Genomic DNA, 16,345 nt, shown 5'->3' with positions numbered 1-16,345 from the left:
ATTCAATAGATCAGGGGTGGGTCCTGAGAATTTGCATATCTGACATATTGCCAGAAGCTGCTTCTGGAACTATACTTTGAGAATCAAAGCAGTAAATCATATCTTCCTTTTTCATTTTTCTGAACTACAAACTCAAGTAACTTTTTTCAGCATGAATGCATGGGACGTGAAAGTCTATTTTGCCACTATTGCTGACTTTAAAAAATTTGTTAATTTAGTTTGCTTGCACTGGGTCTTCACTGCTGCACGGGCTTTCCTCTCGCTGTAGGGAGCAGGGGCTGCTCTCTAGCTGGTGGTGCTCAGGCTTCTCACTGCGGCAGCTCCTCTTGCTGCAGAGCGCAGGCTCTAGGGCACCTGGGCTTCAGCCGTTGTGTGGGCTCTGGAGCGCAGGCTTAGTTTCTCCTCAGCATATGGGATTTTCCCGGACCAGGGATCAAACTTGTGTCTCCTGCTTTGGCAGGTGGATTCTTTACCACTGGGCCACCAAGGAAGCCCTCTACGACTGTCTCTTAATGAAGTTAGTTCAAACTCATTTCCCTCAGAACTTTACAGGTCATTTCATAGTTGCTAGCTTCAGAGAAGCCCAATGCCAGCTTGATCTCTACTTCCTTACATAAAACCTGCTTGTTTGTTTTTATGTTTCAGAAGGTATTAGGCTGTTTGAAAACATGATCCCAAAGCTGCGTGTGTTTTTTTCCCTTTGATTCTGTTCAGCACTCGGATTTTTTTTTTTTTTTGGCTGCACAGCATGACTTATAGAATCTGAGTTCCCTGACCAGGGATTGAAGACAGGCCCTGTCAGTGAAAGCACCTAACCAGAGTCTTAACCACTGGACTATCAGAGAATTCCCGTCAACAGGCACTTTTAATCTAAAGGTGGTTTGGGATTTTTTGTTTTCGTCGCTCTGAGAATTTCCCTTCTATTATTTTTCTGATTGTTTTCTTGCTTTGGTCTTCTCGTTTCTCTGTTTTTCTCATTAGAAAAATATCAGGCCTCTTGAAATGATCTATGATTCGATTTTCCCCCCTTAGTTAAAAAAAATTCTTTTTTGTGTTTATATTCTTAGAGAACCCTGTGGCTTTTGCTTCTAAGCATTTTTAAAATAAACTTTTTACTTTGGAGTAATTTTAGATTCATACAGAAGTCGCAAAGATAATACAGAGAGTTCCCATTACCCTTCACCCAGCTTCCTCTAAAATTAGCATCTTGCAGCAACTAAGACACAGCACAGTCAAATAAATAAATATTAAAAAAATAAAATCAGCATCTTACATTACCATAGTACATCAAAATAAACATATTAACATTCATTTATTACTATTACCTAAACTTCAGGTTTTTTTAAAGAATATATCAAGATTAACTCATTTTCATTAACTGAAATAAAATGCAATTCCAATTGCAAATCATGTTTCTGACACCATAAATATGTCATTTGATTAATTTACATAGAAAGAAAACTCTCAAATGATGATTAAAAACAAGAACATTCCAAGATTTCCAGGTGGCGGGAAAGCAGCATCTTTTGCCCTTGATACCTTTGATAGTCTAAGATACCATGGGCTTAACAGTGGGAAGAAACCTGAAAAAAATATAAAATAATCCTTAGCAAAAACAAATAGAAATATAAAACCTATGGCCATGATATTATCCTCTGCTTTCAATTTTTTTTCCTTCTGTTTTACTGAAATATAATTGACATGTAGCATTGCATAAGTTGAAGATGTTCAGCATAATGATTTAACTTACATATATCATGAAATGATTGCCACAGTAAGTTTAGTGAACTTCTATCATCTCATACAGAGGCAAGATTAAAGAAGTAGAAAATAATTTTTTCCTTGTGATGAAAACTCCTAGAATTTGCTCTCTTAACAACTTTCATATGAAACATACAGCAGTGTTAACTATATGTATTATGTTTTACATTATATCCCTATTAATTATTTATAACTGGAAGTTTGTACCTTTTGGTAACCTTCATCTAATTCTCCCTCCTCTAACCCTCCACCTCTGGTAACCACAAACCTGATCTCTTTTATTTATTTAATAATCTGTTTATGGCTGTGCTGTGTCTTCTTTGCTATATGCGGGCTTTCTCTAGTTGCGGAGAGCAGGGGCTACTCTCCAGTTGCGGTACACAGACTTAATCTTGTGGCTTCACTTGTTGTAGAGCACGGGCTCCAGGGCGCACAGGCCTCAGTAGTTGCTGCACGTGGGCTCAATAGTTGTGATGCACTGGCTTAACTGCCCAGACCAGACCAGGGATCACACCTGTGTTCCTCGCATTGGCAGGTGGATTCTTAACCACTGCACCACGAGGGAAGTCTTGGTCTCTTTTTATATGAAGTATAACTGACCTACAACACTATGTTAGTTCTTGTTATGCAACATAGCGATTCAGAATTTCTATACGTTTTGAAATGTTCAGCATAATAAGTCTAGCTACTGTCTGTCATCATACAAAGATATTGCATAATTCTTGACTTATTTATTTGGCAAATAGAAGTGTGTGGCCCTAAATCTCCCCTCACCAGTTTCCCTTCTCTTACCACTCTCCTCCCTTCTGGCAACAATCCATTTGTTTTCTGTATCTACAACTCTGCTTCTGTTTAGTTATGTTTGCGCATTTGCTTTGCTTTTTAGATTCCACATATACGTGAAATCATACAGTATTTGCCTTTGGCTGTCTGACTGATTTCACTTAGCATAATACCCTCCAAGTCCATTCATGGCATCCTCGATGGCAAGATTTCATTCATTTTTATGGCTGGGTTTCCATTCTATGTGTGTGACATCTTTTTTATCCATTCATCTATCGATGGACACTTGGATTGCATCCATATCTTGGTTATTATAAATAAAGAGGCATTGAACACAAGGGTGTGTATATTTTTTCAAATTAGTATTTCCATTTTATTTGGATAAACACCCAGGAGTGGAATTGCTGGATCAAATGGTAATTCTATTTTTAATTTGGTGGGGGGAGGGGCGAATCGCCATACTGTTTTGCATAGTGGCTGCACCAATTTACATTCCCACCAACAGTGCACAGAGGAGTCTCCTTTCTCCACATCCTCGAAAAATTTGTTATTTGTTGTCTTTCTGATAACTGCCATTCTGATAGTTGTGAGATGATATTTCATTGTGGTTTTGATTTGCATTTCCATGATTAGCGACAATCACCTTTTCATGTATTTGTTGACCATCTGTATGTCTTCTTTGGAAAAACATCTGTTCCGATCCTCTGCTCATTTTCAATTGGGTTGCTTGTTTTTCTGATGTTGAGTTCTAGGCATTTGTGTTTTTTGGATATTAACACCTTATCGAATATACCATTTGCAAATGTCTTCTCCCATCTGGCAGTCTGTTCTTTTTTTTGTTGATAGTTGCTTTTGCTGTGCAAAAGCCTTTTAGTTCATGTAGTTTCATTTATTTATTTTTGTTCTTGTTTCTCCAAATCTTTGTTAGATCTTATTAGAATTCCAACAGCTTTTCCGCTATCCTTTTTCTGTTCTAGGACTCAATCCAACATACCACTGTACTTAGTTATCCTGTCTCCTGAGTCTCCTCTGGGATACTTTCTCAGTCTTTCCTTGCTTTTCATCTCTGTTAGTTTGTTTTGTTGTTGTGTTACTTTGAAAGTATTAAAGAGTATTTGTCAGATATTTTGTAGAATGTCCCTCAATTTGGATTTTTTTCTCATGATGACTGGGATGAGTTGCCCCTCTCACCACATGCAATCAGCTGGTGATGGTACCCTTGATCACTTGATTAGTTTGTCAGATTTGTCCAGTGTGAACTTACTAATTTTTCCTTTTCCACGCTTTCTTCTTTGGCAGTGAGTCACTAAGTCCAGAGGCAGAGAGCCAATTAAGCTCTGTCTGGAGGGGAGGGTCCACATACATTATTTGGAATTTTTCCGTAAGGAAGATTTGTCCCTTCTCTCCACGTATTTATTTATTCAATCACTTATTTAGACCAGCATGGGCTTTGTGTATTTATGTTTTTTTGTGTGTGTGTGTGTGTGTGTATTTATGTTATACTCTGGATTACACTCTAGTACTCCACTATTTTGTTGCTCAAATTATCCCAGCTCTGGCTATTGAGAGCTCTTTCAGGCTGGTTCCTATGTCCCTTTGACACACCCCATCCTATTTATTTAAGCACTTCCTTACTTTCCGGCACTAGTTTCTAGATTTCTAAATCATATTTTTTATCTTGGCAATCATATATTTCATTTCCCAGAACTCTTTCCTGTTTTCTGATTCTTTTTACTAACAGCCTTTTCTTGTTTAATAGATCCAACATAATGCCAAATTAGAGTTTCTTTCTTTCTTTCTTTTGGCCATGACACAGAGCTTGTGGGATCTTAGTTCCCTGACCAGACTGAACCCAGTCCCTTGGCAGTGAAAGTGCTGAATCTTAACCACTGGACTGCCAGAGAATTCCCTAGAATTTATTTCTAATCATAAGGTTGTAAATGCTGTTTATTGGATTTAAATGATCAGAATTACTCTCTAGGTAAAGCACAGAAGAGTTAATTATGGTTAAGGAGAAGGCAATGGCACCCCACTCCAGTACTCTTGCTTGGTAAATTCCATGGACGGAGGAGCCTGGTAGGCTGCAGTCCGTGGGGTCGCGAAAAGTCGGACACGACTGAGCAACTTCACTTTCACTTTTCACTTTAATGCATTGGATAAGGAAATGGCAACCCACTCCAGTGTTCTTGCCTGGAGAATCCCAGGGACGGGGGAGCCTCGTAGGCTGCCGTCTCTGGGGTCGCACAGAGTCGGACATGACTGAAGCGACTTAGCAGCAGCAGCATGGTAGTTTTAACTCTTGGGAATGTCAAAGTAATAGCTATAGTCAGAATCAGAAGCTGGGGGTTGAAGAGAGGTGGAGCAGAGTACAGGGGCTAATTTCTTCATTTTACATAGTAGAAATCATAGGATATAGCCAAATTAGATGAAAGTGGAAATAAAGATTCATTGAGCTTAAAGCAGTAATGAACAGAATAAACTAGCCCTATAACTAACACAACATGGAAAAAACTGGAAGATAGCAGTAGTGTAAGTGAGCAAATGTCTTCTTTTTTTTTTTCATGACGGAGGGGTCAATGAATATTAATCCAGTTGATAAATCAAGAAATAGAAGTATATGCACATTAATTAGATTTGATGAATTCAGTGATGGTAAAGCCACCACATCTCAAATAAAAAAAATCTTGCTGGTTTCATTTTTATTTTTTAGTTTTATTTTTTGGTCACATGGACATGGCAATGAAAGCAGAGTCCTGACCACTGGACCTGCCAGGGAATTCCCACTGGTTTCCTCTAAAGAGGAGGCCTACAGCTGGGTGGGATGGTGTGGAGTAAGATGGAGACTTTTCTTAGTAACATTCTGTATTAAAGTATTAAAAATATATGTTGCTTTTATAAAACAATGCTTCATAAACATAATATAAATGTATGTAAATGTTGAACACTGGTTCAAAAGCTGGGTCTCTGATGGAATGTGCAGGGTGGGAAGGGAAATGATAGGTCTGGATGAGGCTGGTCCTGTGCAAACTATGGCTACAGAACACAGCCCAGCTTGGGTAGACGTGTTCCCAGAGGCAGGGTCCCTTTCCTCTGCTTTTCTAGTATGTTCGTCCATCCAACAGCTTACCTAGCACTTGCTGAGCTTCAGGCTCTGCTTTGGAGCTGGGGACATGCCTCCATATTTGTTCTTGAAATGTAAATCGATCCTTACAGTAGACTGCTGGCCCTAGAGGGGTATTCCCCACCATGGGAAGGGTATAGTCCATTTGACTTCCCTTTTCAGGATGAGGAAGGTTGAGGCAGGAATCCTGGGAGGTATGGTGACCAACTCTTCTTGTTTGCCCACCAGTGTCCTGGACTACGAAGACCCCAGTCATTAGAAAAGACCCTAATGCTGGGAGAGATTGAAGGCAGGAGAGAAGGGGATGACAGAAAATGAGACGGTTGTATGCATCACTGACTCAATGGACATGAGTTTGAGCAAGCTCCAGGAGATGGTGAAGGACAGGGAAGCCTGGTGTGCTGCAGTCCATGAGATCATAAAGAGTTGGACACCACTGAGTGATTGAATAACAACAAAATCTTGGACTACCAATAAGGCAGAGTGCCAAAGAAGTGATGCTTTTAAACTGTGGTGCTGGAGAAGACTCTTGAGAGTCCCTTGGAAAGCAAACAGATCAAATCAGTCAATCTTAAAGGAAATCAACACTGAACACTCTTTGAAAGGACTGATGCTAAAGCTGAAGCTCCAATACTTTGGCCATCTAATGTGAACAGTTGACTCATTGGAAAAGACTCCAATGCTGGGCAAGATTGAAGGCAGAAGGAGAAGAGGGCAACAGAAGGTAAGACGGTTGGATGGCATCACTGATTCATTGGAGATGAACTCGGGCAAACTCTGGGAGATGGTGAAGGACACAGAAGCCTGGTGTGCTGCAGTCAATGGGGTCACATGAGTTGGACATTCCTTGGCGACTGAACAACACATCCTGGTTTTAATAGTGGTAAAGAACCCACCTGCCAATGCAGGAAACACAAGAGATGTGGGTTCAATCCCTGGGTCAGAAAGATCCCCTGAAGGAGGGCATGGCAACCCATTCCAGGGTTCTTGCCTGGAGAATCCCATGGACAGAGGAGCCTGACAGGCAACAGTCCATGGGGTTGCAAAGAATCGCACACGACTGAAGCAACTTAGCATACACACAAGCACATCCTGGTTTTAAAATGGAAAGTCCTTTGTCTCAGGAAAACTCTCTGTCCTGGGCAAACCTAGACATTTGGTCACCCTTTCTAAGGGGGTGATTTCTAGCTTCACCTGTCACTTCTTCTGAGTCTGTGTTCTACTGGAGGAGACCAAGGAGTCCAGGACTTGTGGGTGTCACCTCTAGAGCTGACAGCATGATCTGCTTCCTGAACTTTGGAGGGTCTGTGGCAGTAGAGTAGGCAGGGTGGAGCTCCAGGAGCTGGTGATTCTGATTTCTGGATGGCTAAGGTGAAGAAATACAATTCCATTCTCCAAGGAATGGAGCTAGGAGAGGTGGTGTGGAGTAGATTAAGGTACAGTAGTTTCTTTGCCTCCAAAACTGCATGTCTGACGGAGAACAGTTTGACCTTGGAAGGAGACCAGATTGCTACTCCCACTTCATTCCCTAAAATGCACTTATTTAATAATTATTTATTGGGCATCTACTATGTACTACAATCTGGCTGTTGTTACATTACAATCATTAACTCTGCCCTATTTAGACTCTGAAGACAAATCAAGGGACCAAACAAATTCAGATACAAATATGAAGTTTACAATCCATAAGGGGATGTCGACAATTGATTTGTGGCCTTATTTCCCTTCCCTTAATTTATTTGTCTGTCCTTGTACCAGGACTGTTACATGTTCATGATTATAGCTTTATATTAGGTTTTGAAGTCATGGGTGTGGGTCTCCAACTTTGTCTCTTTTTTCCCCCAAGATGGATTTAGTTTTTTCCATATAAACTTCTCACATAAAGGCCTATTAAAAAAGAAAAGCTTATTGGGATTTTGATTTGGATTACATGGAATTATAGATTGATTTTTTTGGGGACAATAACAGCCTAGCAATGTCTTCTAAGCCATCAATTTGGTATGTTTCTTCCTTTATTTCAGTTCAGTTCAGTTGCTCAGTCATGTCTGACTGAGAGTAAGTCCTAGAAGTTCACTCACACACACACTCACACACACACACACTCACACACACACACACACACTCACACACACACACGGTAACTATGTGGCTGATCTCACTATGGTAACCATTTTGCAATATATACAGTTGCCACATCATCACCTTCCTTACACAGCGTCATATTTCACCTGTATCTCAGTATAGCTGGAAAAAAAAACCCTTAAAAAAGGGAAATGCAAATTAAAGCAATCATACTTTTCACCCACCTTCAGTTCAGTTCAGCTCAGTCGCTCAGTCATGTCCGACTCTTTGCGACCCCATGAATCACAGCACGCCAGGCCTCCCTGTCCATCACCAACTCCCGGAGTTCACCCAAACTCATGTCCATTGAGTCGGTGATGCCATCCAGCCATCTCATCCTCTGTTGTCCCCTTCTCCTCTTGCCCCTAATCCCTCCCAGCATCAGGATCTTTTCCAATGAGTCAACTCTTCACATCAGGTGGCCAAAGTACTGGAGTTTCAGCTTCAGCATCAGTCCTTCCAATGAACACCCAGGACTGATCTCCTTTAGAATGGACGGGTTGGATCTCCTTGCAGTCCAAGGGACTCTCAAGAGTCTTCTCCAACACCACAGTTCAAAAGCATCGATTCTTCGGCTCAGCTTTCTTCACAGTCCAACTCTCACATCCATACATGACCACTGGAAAAACCATAGCCTTGACTAGACGGACCTTTGTTGGCAAAGCAATGTCTCTGCTTTTCAATATGCGATCTAGGTTGGTCATAATTTTCCTTCCAAGGAGTAAGCGTCTTTTAATTTCATGGCTGCAATCACCATCTGGAGTGATTTTGGAGCACAAAAAAATAAAGTCTGACGCTGTTTTCACTGTTTCCCCATCTATTTCCCATGAAGTGATGGACCAGACGCCATGATCTTAGTTTTCTGAATGTTGAGCTTCAAGCCAACTTTTTCACTCTCCTCTTTCACTTTCATCAAGAGGTTCTTTAGTTCCTCTTCACTTTCTGCCATAAGGGTGGTGTCATCTGCATATCTGAGGTTATTGATATTTCCCCCAGCAATCTTGATGCCAGCTTGTGCTTCTTCCAGCCCAGCGTTTCTCATGATGTACTCTGCATAGAAGTTAGATAAGCAGGGTGATAATATACAGCCTTCATGTGCTCCTTTCCTATTTGGAACCAGTCTGTTGTTCCATGTCCAGTTCTAACTGTTGCTTCCTGACCTGCATACAGATTTCTCAAGAGGCAGGTCAGGTGGTCGGTATTCCCATCTCTTTCAGAATTCTCCACAGTTTATTGTGATCCACACAGTCAAAGGCTTTGGCATAGTCAATAAAACAGAAATAGGTGTTTTTCTAGAACTCTCTTGCTTTTTCCATGATCCAGCAGATGTTGGCAATTTGATCTCTGGTTTCTCTGCCTTTTCTAAAGCCAGCTTGAACATCTGGAAGTTCACAGTGCACGTATTGCTGAAGCCTGGCTTGGAGAATTTTGAGCATTACTTTACTAGCATGTGAGACGAGTGCAATTGTGCAGTAGTTTGAGCATTCTTTGGCATTGCCTTTCTTTGGGATTGGCAGGAAAACTCACCTTTTCCAGTCCTGTGGCCACTGCTGAACTTTCCCAATTTGCTGGCATATTGAGTGCAGCACTTTCACAGTATCATCTTTCAGGATTTGAAATAGCTCAACTGGAATTCCATTACTTCCACTAGCTTTGTTTGTAGTGATGCTTCCTAAGACCCACTTGACTTCACATTCCAGGATGTCTGGCTCTAGATTAGTGATCACACCATCGTGATTAACCAGGTCATGAAAATCTTTTTTGTACAGTTCTTCTGTGTATTCTTGCCACCTCTTCTTAATATCTTCTGCTTCTGTTCGGTCTATACCATTTCTGCCCTTGATCGAGCCCATCTTTGCATGAAATGTTCCCTTGGTATCTCTAATTTTCTTGAAGAGATCTCTAGTCTTTCCCATTCTGTTGTTTTCCTCTATTTCTTTACATTGATCGCTAAGGAAGGCTTTCTTATCTCTCCTTGCTGTTCTTTGGAACTCTGCATTGAGATGCTTATATCTTTCCTTTTCTCCTTTGCTTTTCACTTCTCTTCTTTACACAGCTATTTGTAAGGCCTCCTCAGAAAGCCATTTTGCTTTTTTGCATTTCTTTTTCTTGAGGATGGTCTTGATCCCTGTCTCCTGTACAATGTCATGAACCTCTGTCCATCAGGCACTCTGTCTATCAGATCTAGTCCTTTAAATCTATTTCTCACTTCCACTGTATAATCATAATGGATTTGATTTAGGTCATACCCGAATGGTCTAGAGGTTTTCCCTACTTTCTCCAATTTAAGTCTGAATTTGGCAATAAGGAGTTCATGATCTGAGTCACAGTCAGCTCCCAGTCTTGTTTTTGCTGACTGTATAGAGCTTCTTCATCTTTGGCTGAAAAGAATATAATCAATCTGATTTCGGTGTTGACCATCTGGTGATATCCATGTGTAGACTCTACTCTTGCGTTGTTGGAAGAGGATGTTTGCTATGACCAGTATATTCTCTTTGCAAAATTCTATTAGCCTTTGCCCTGCTTCATTCTGTACTCCAAGGCCAAATTTGCCTGTTACTCCAGGTGTTTCCTGACTTCCTACTTTTGCATTCCAGTCCCCTATAATGAAAAGGACATCTCTTTTGGGTGTTAGTTCTAAAAGGTCTTGTAGATCTTCATAGAACAGTTCAACTTCAGCTTCTTCAGCATTATTGGTCAGGGCATAGACTTGGATTACCATGATATTGAATGGTTTGCCTTGGAAACAAACAGAGATCATTCTGTCGTTTTTGAGATTGCATCTAAGTACTGCATTTCAGCCTCTTTTGTTGATCATGATGGCTACTCCATTTCTTCTAAGGGATTCTTGCCCACAATAGTAGATATAATGGTCATGGTTAAATTCACCCATTCCAGTCCATTTTAGTTCACTGATTCCTACAATATCAATGTTCACTCTTGCCATCTCCTGTTTGACCACTTCTGATTTGCCTTGATTCATGGACCTAACATTCCAGGTTCCTATGCAATATTGCTCTTTATAGCATTGGACCTTGCTTCTATCACCAGTCACATCCACAATTGGGTATTGTTTTTGCTTTGGCCCCATCCCTTCATTCTTTCTGGAGTTATTTCTCCACTGATCTCCAGTAGCATATTGGGCACCTACTGACCTGGGGAGTTCCTCTTTCAGTATCCTATCATTTTGCCTGTTCATATTGTTCATGGGGTTCTCAAGGCAAGAATACTGAAGTGGTTTGCCATTCCCTTCTCCAGTGGACCACATTCTGTCAGACCTCTCCACCATGACCTGTCTGTCTTAGTGGCTCCACACAGCATGGCTTAGTTTCACTGAGTTAGACAAGGCTGTGGTCCATGTGATCAGATTGGCTAGTTTTCTGTGATTATAGTTTCAATGTGTCTGCCCTCTGATGCCCTCTTGCAACACCTACTGTCTTACTTGGGTTTCTCTTACCTTGGTCGTGGGGTATCTCTTCACGGATGCTCCAGCAAAGCACAACCGCTGCTCCTTAACTTGGACGAGGGCTGTTTCCTCACTGCCGCCCCTCCTGACCTTGAATGTGGAGTAGCTCCCCTAGGCCCTCCTGCACCCGCACAGCCACCGCTCTTTGGACGTTCAGGCATGTGGTAGCTCATCACGGCCTCTGCCCCTGATTATTTAGATCTCTTTTAATTTCTCTAGACAATGTTTTATGCTTTTCAGTGAAAGGTAAAGATCTAGAATGTCTTTTGTTATATTTATGCATAAGGATTTTATGTTTTTCAATACTCTTGTAAACAGAATTCTTAATTCCATTTCCAGTTCTTTCCGGCTAGTATATGGAAACACAACTGATTTTTATATATTGACTTCATTTATTAATTCCAGTAGCTGTTTGTACATTCCGTAGTATTTTTATGCTAACAACCATATCATCTGAAAATATAGACAGCTCCACTTACTTCTTCCCAATCTCTGTGCCTTTTATTTCTTTTTATTCCTATTGTGATAGATAGGATCTCTTGTATCGAATTTAATAGAAGTGAGGACTGAAAGCCTTGCCTTATTCCTGATCTTACAGGGAAAGCATTCAGTAAGTATTTCAACTTTAGTGTCATGTTAATTGTAAGCTCTTCAAAGTTTTTCTTTATTAAGTTGAGGAAGTTCCTTCTACTGTATTTCACAGTAAAGCAGATATTTGTATTTTTTTGGCTACTCAGCTTCGAAACTCCTTACTCCTGTTTGGGGAATCCTCCCCTTTTTGGGTACTGGAGTAAGGGAAATCCTGCCTTGCAGTATGGAATCACAAATGCCAACTGCACAGTTTCTCAGTGTCCTTATAGCAAGGGGGGATCACATGACTTAAGGCAAGGGCACATGACTAGGCTCAGCCAATCAGATGCATGGGGGACTTTGACTCAAAGAAGCAGAGCCAGCTAAGAATCCATCTAGAGACAGAGGTGGAAGTAGCCATATTTTGTTTCTAAGGCAGCAAGAGGGCTAGATGTGGCTGTGGCAATAGTGGGGATATAAGTTGTGGAATCCATCATTCAGCAGTGGGCGCTACATGACTGTCTCGCCAATAAGCTCACTGTATAAGTAAGTCAATAAGAATTGGTTTCTATGATCATAAGTAAGAACCTTGAGGACTTCCATGGTGGTCCAGTGGTTGGAAATCTGCCTGCCAGTGAAGGAGACACAGGGCCTATCTCTGTTCCAGGAAGACTCCACATGCCAAGAGGGCAACTATGCTCGTGTACCACAACTACTGAGCCAGCGCCCTGCAGCCCGTGCTCTGAAACAAGAGAAGCCACTGCACTGAAGCCTAGCACCACAAGTAGAGAGCAGCCCCCACTTGCTGCAACTAAAGAAAGCCTGTGCACAGCAATGCAGACCCAGAGCAGCCAAAAATAAAATATCTTTAAATTTTAAAAAAAGGAAGTTTGAATTGTCCTCCATCATAATCTCACCACAAAGCAATCTTGTTGGACAATCTGCAGATCTTGTTAGACAAATGTAACAGCCCCTGCTGTTTTATTGGGGAGCTGACCCATCTGTAAGCCTGCTTCCTCAGGATATGGCCCCCATCCTCCTTTGCAGCTCCTCCTCTCCCTTCTCTGTGTTTTGGCCAGAGATCCATCTGAATCCTTCCAGTGTCATGCCCTTTCCTTCCTCCCTTCTGGCTTTGCAGCTGTTGCGTGTCCTCTCCCTGGAATGCAGTTATCATTCCTCCCTAAATGGCTGACACTGCCTCCTAATTGATCTCCCCCTCCACATCCCTCTGGCCCATGTCCAATCCACATTTCATACAGCACCCAGAGCCATCTCCTCAAAACACATGTCTGAGCATGTCACTGCTCTGTTTAAAATCTTTCAAAGCTTCCTTATTGATCTTTGGATAAAGACCAAATTCCTTAACACAACCCTCGAGGATCAGCATGGTCTTGCTCCTGCCTACATCTCAGGCTTACTGGGAGACACTTAGGAGGCAGAAGTAGAGGACTAGCTTGACATGGATTGAGTGGGGGAAATAGAGGTGTCAAAGATGAGATGCAGATTTCTGCTCGGGGCAGAGGTAGGGAAGCTCCTTAGGTGAAAAGTTTATTCACCTTTAAGACCTCAAAGGTGTGTACCAGTCAGCCTCACATCCTTTGTTGAGGAGGGGGCTGAAAACTCATCCACCCACCGACCCACTCACACTTCATTCAGTCTGACCTTCAGCTACATGACCAGCTAAGCAGAGGTTTTAGGTGTGAGCTGCAGCTATTTTATTTGTTATGTCCTTGGCTTAGACGCTTTTCCTCCCAGAGCATTTGTTTTCTCATCTATAAACCAAGAATAGTTCTTTTCTCTCTTCTCATCCCTTCCCTTCTCTCCCTCCTTCCATCTCTCCCTCCCTCTCTCCTTGATAAAAAAAAAAAATTATTGTGAGTAATAAATTTCAGGGATGTGACTGGCCCAAGTTGGGACATACCTGGAGATGACCACCTCAGTTACCGAATCTATCTACCCTTTAGAAAACTCACTCTGGTTTTCAAGCAGAAGATATATTACAAATAAACTAAAAGAGAAAGGGGGCCTCCAGTCCTCTCAAGCATCAGCGCCCTTGGAGAAATGTGTGGGGAGGTGGGCTGCATGGAGTGTGGAACAAGCAGACCCACCTCAAATCTCAGCGCATTCCTGGACCATCCACTGTCCACAGTCCATCCTGCAGCAGGAGCTGTTGACTTTACCTCCAAACATAGATGAACCCCTTTACTTCTCTTCATTTCTGCTGCGTCACCTTAGGCCAACCAGCAGTTCTCTCTGACCTGGTCCAATAATGGGATGCCCCACCTCTGCTCCTGTCTTGCTCCAAAACATCTCCATGCAACAGCCAGTGACCTTTAAGAATGTAAATCAGACACAGTCATTCATCTCCTAAGTCCTCCACTGGCTCCGCAGACTCCTCAGCCTCGGAGACAAGCCCTGCACAATCCCCACCACTCTTCCCTGTTCACAGAAACCCAGGTACCCTGTCCTTGCTCCTGTGCTTCAGGAAAGCCCAGCTTCTGTACTTGCTGCTCCCTCTGCCTGGGTGGCTCTTCTCCTGGCTCTCCCCGTACGATACACACGGCTGAGTCCTCAGCTACAGATCTCCTTCCAGAGGTCCTCTCCTTGAAGAACCTTTTTCTTAGGACAGTTGCCTTCATCACTCTTTGTTTTATCACTTTTATTTCCTTTATAACACCTATCACTGCCTGAAATCAGACTTTTTATATTTATAGAGGTCTCCTCCACATCACTACTTCTACATTTTTATTAATTTTAATTCTGCTAGGAATAACTATATTATCCAAAGGTCCTGACAAGTAAACTCTTCTCTCAGTAGGAACCCTCACTGAAATGACAGTTTCATTTGTCTTACTGACCATGATTTGTAGATTCCTAGAACCATGCATGGCACATTCAATAAACAGTTACTGAATCAAGAGTGAATCAAGGGCCAGATTCTGACTCTACCAATATTAGTTTCACTTTAGGGAGGGCTAGGAGCAGAGGGTTTCCCAGGTAGTGCTAGTGGTAAAGAACTCACCTGCCAATGCAGGAGACGCGGGTTCAATCCCTGGTTCGGGAAGATCCCCTGGAGCAGGCCACAACAGCCCACTCCAGTATTCTAGCTGGAGAATCCCATGGACAGAGGAGCCTGGTGGCTACAGTCCACAGGGTCACAAAGAGGCGGACATGACTGAAGTGACTGAAGATGCACTCACACAGTGGCGAGGAGGAATCAGAGGCCAAGGTTCAGAGGAGGCAATGGATTTGGCGAAAATACTTAGTTTTTCCAAGTATCAGTTTGCTCATATCATTTTTTTAAAAAAGGAAAAGAATGTCGATCTCATAGAAATGTGAGCATCAAGTAGTCCCAGGTACCCATACACCCGCCTCATGATGTTTATAGGTTAGTGGAGAGGGGGATGTACTTGAAACCCTGTAACGTTCAATGTCCCTAGAACGTTAGAGCCATGTTTTCTATACTGAGCTCGGAAGAGCTATGTGGGAGCTCTTTCAGGAGTTACCTGAAACCATCTGATACATCTTTCTGGACTGTTTTACTTGGAAGTAATTTAGAACATTATCTTTTTAAATGCATATATATATATGTGTTTATTTTTGGCTGTGCTTAGTCTTTACGCTGGGCATGGGCTTTCTCTAGCTGCAGAGAGTAGGGGCTACTCTCTAGTTGGGGCGCACTGGCTTCCCATTGCAATGGCTTCTCTTGCTGTGGAGCGTGGGCTCTCGGTGCACAGGCTTCCGTAGTTGTGGTGCAAGGGCTTAGTTACCCTATGGCAAGTGGGATCGTCCCAGACCGGGCATCACATTGGTGTCCCCTGCATTGCAAGGTGGATTCTTAAACTCTGGACCACCAGCGAAGCCCCATGTAACATTATGATCTTATGCTTCATAGTTAACTAAACACAAAGACTTATTGCGTCAAATGCAGACTTTGGCTGAATTTTAAAATCCAGGTGCCTTAGGCATCATCATGAGGAGAGGCCCTGGAAATCATTTGGTAGGGCTGAACCGATGTTTTCTAGGTGGGGAAATGGATGCAGAGAATGGGTGGACCTGGCCCCTCCAAAGTGGTTAAAGTCCCCTCTGGCTCACTTGATAAGCCTCCTGTCATCATGCTGGACTCTGGCATGCTTCTCTCAAGTCCCCAACCTCAGCAGAAACAGCAGGTGGCTTCCTCTCCTTCCCCTGTGGGAGTGAGGGCGAAGCCCAGAGGCCAAGGCCAGGAGGGAGGTTCTGGGCCTTAATCCAACTCTCCCAATTCCTAACATTGCCCAGATTCTGGACCACGCTGTCTGCCCATCAACGGGGCCCCTCCTCAACCATCTGCCCATCTGAACACAATTATAGTGATTGTACTGGGATATCCTTTCCCAATTATGTATAAACAGCATAGGTAACTGCTTCTGAGCATAATTACAGGAGATGTTTACAGACCCACAATCACATCAGAGTAAATGATAGCTTCCTTTCCTCCCATTAATATACCAATATTAGGGCTCTAACAAGGTCAATTAGCCAAA

The 16,345-nt window shown here is 42.4% G+C and overlaps 1 long non-coding RNA gene across 1 annotated transcript; it reads right to left on the bottom strand.

The window, feature by feature from the left end:
- Positions 1–1,293: 1,293 nt before the first annotated feature.
- On the bottom strand, positions 1,294–15,894 carry LOC138420054 (uncharacterized). Its single transcript, XR_011249174.1, has 3 exons — positions 14,845–15,894; positions 13,931–14,153; positions 1,294–1,583 (listed from the first exon to the last, which is right to left on the bottom strand). It is a non-coding gene; the product is annotated as an uncharacterized lncRNA (long non-coding RNA).
- Positions 15,895–16,345: the final 451 nt, after the last annotated feature.

This window comes from Ovis canadensis, chromosome 15 (assembly GCF_042477335.2).
Source record: "Ovis canadensis isolate MfBH-ARS-UI-01 breed Bighorn chromosome 15, ARS-UI_OviCan_v2, whole genome shotgun sequence".
Taxonomy (NCBI): domain Eukaryota; kingdom Metazoa; phylum Chordata; class Mammalia; order Artiodactyla; family Bovidae; genus Ovis; species Ovis canadensis.
Note: the sequence above shows the minus strand (reverse complement) of the source record. Positions and strands in the feature narration are given on the sequence as shown.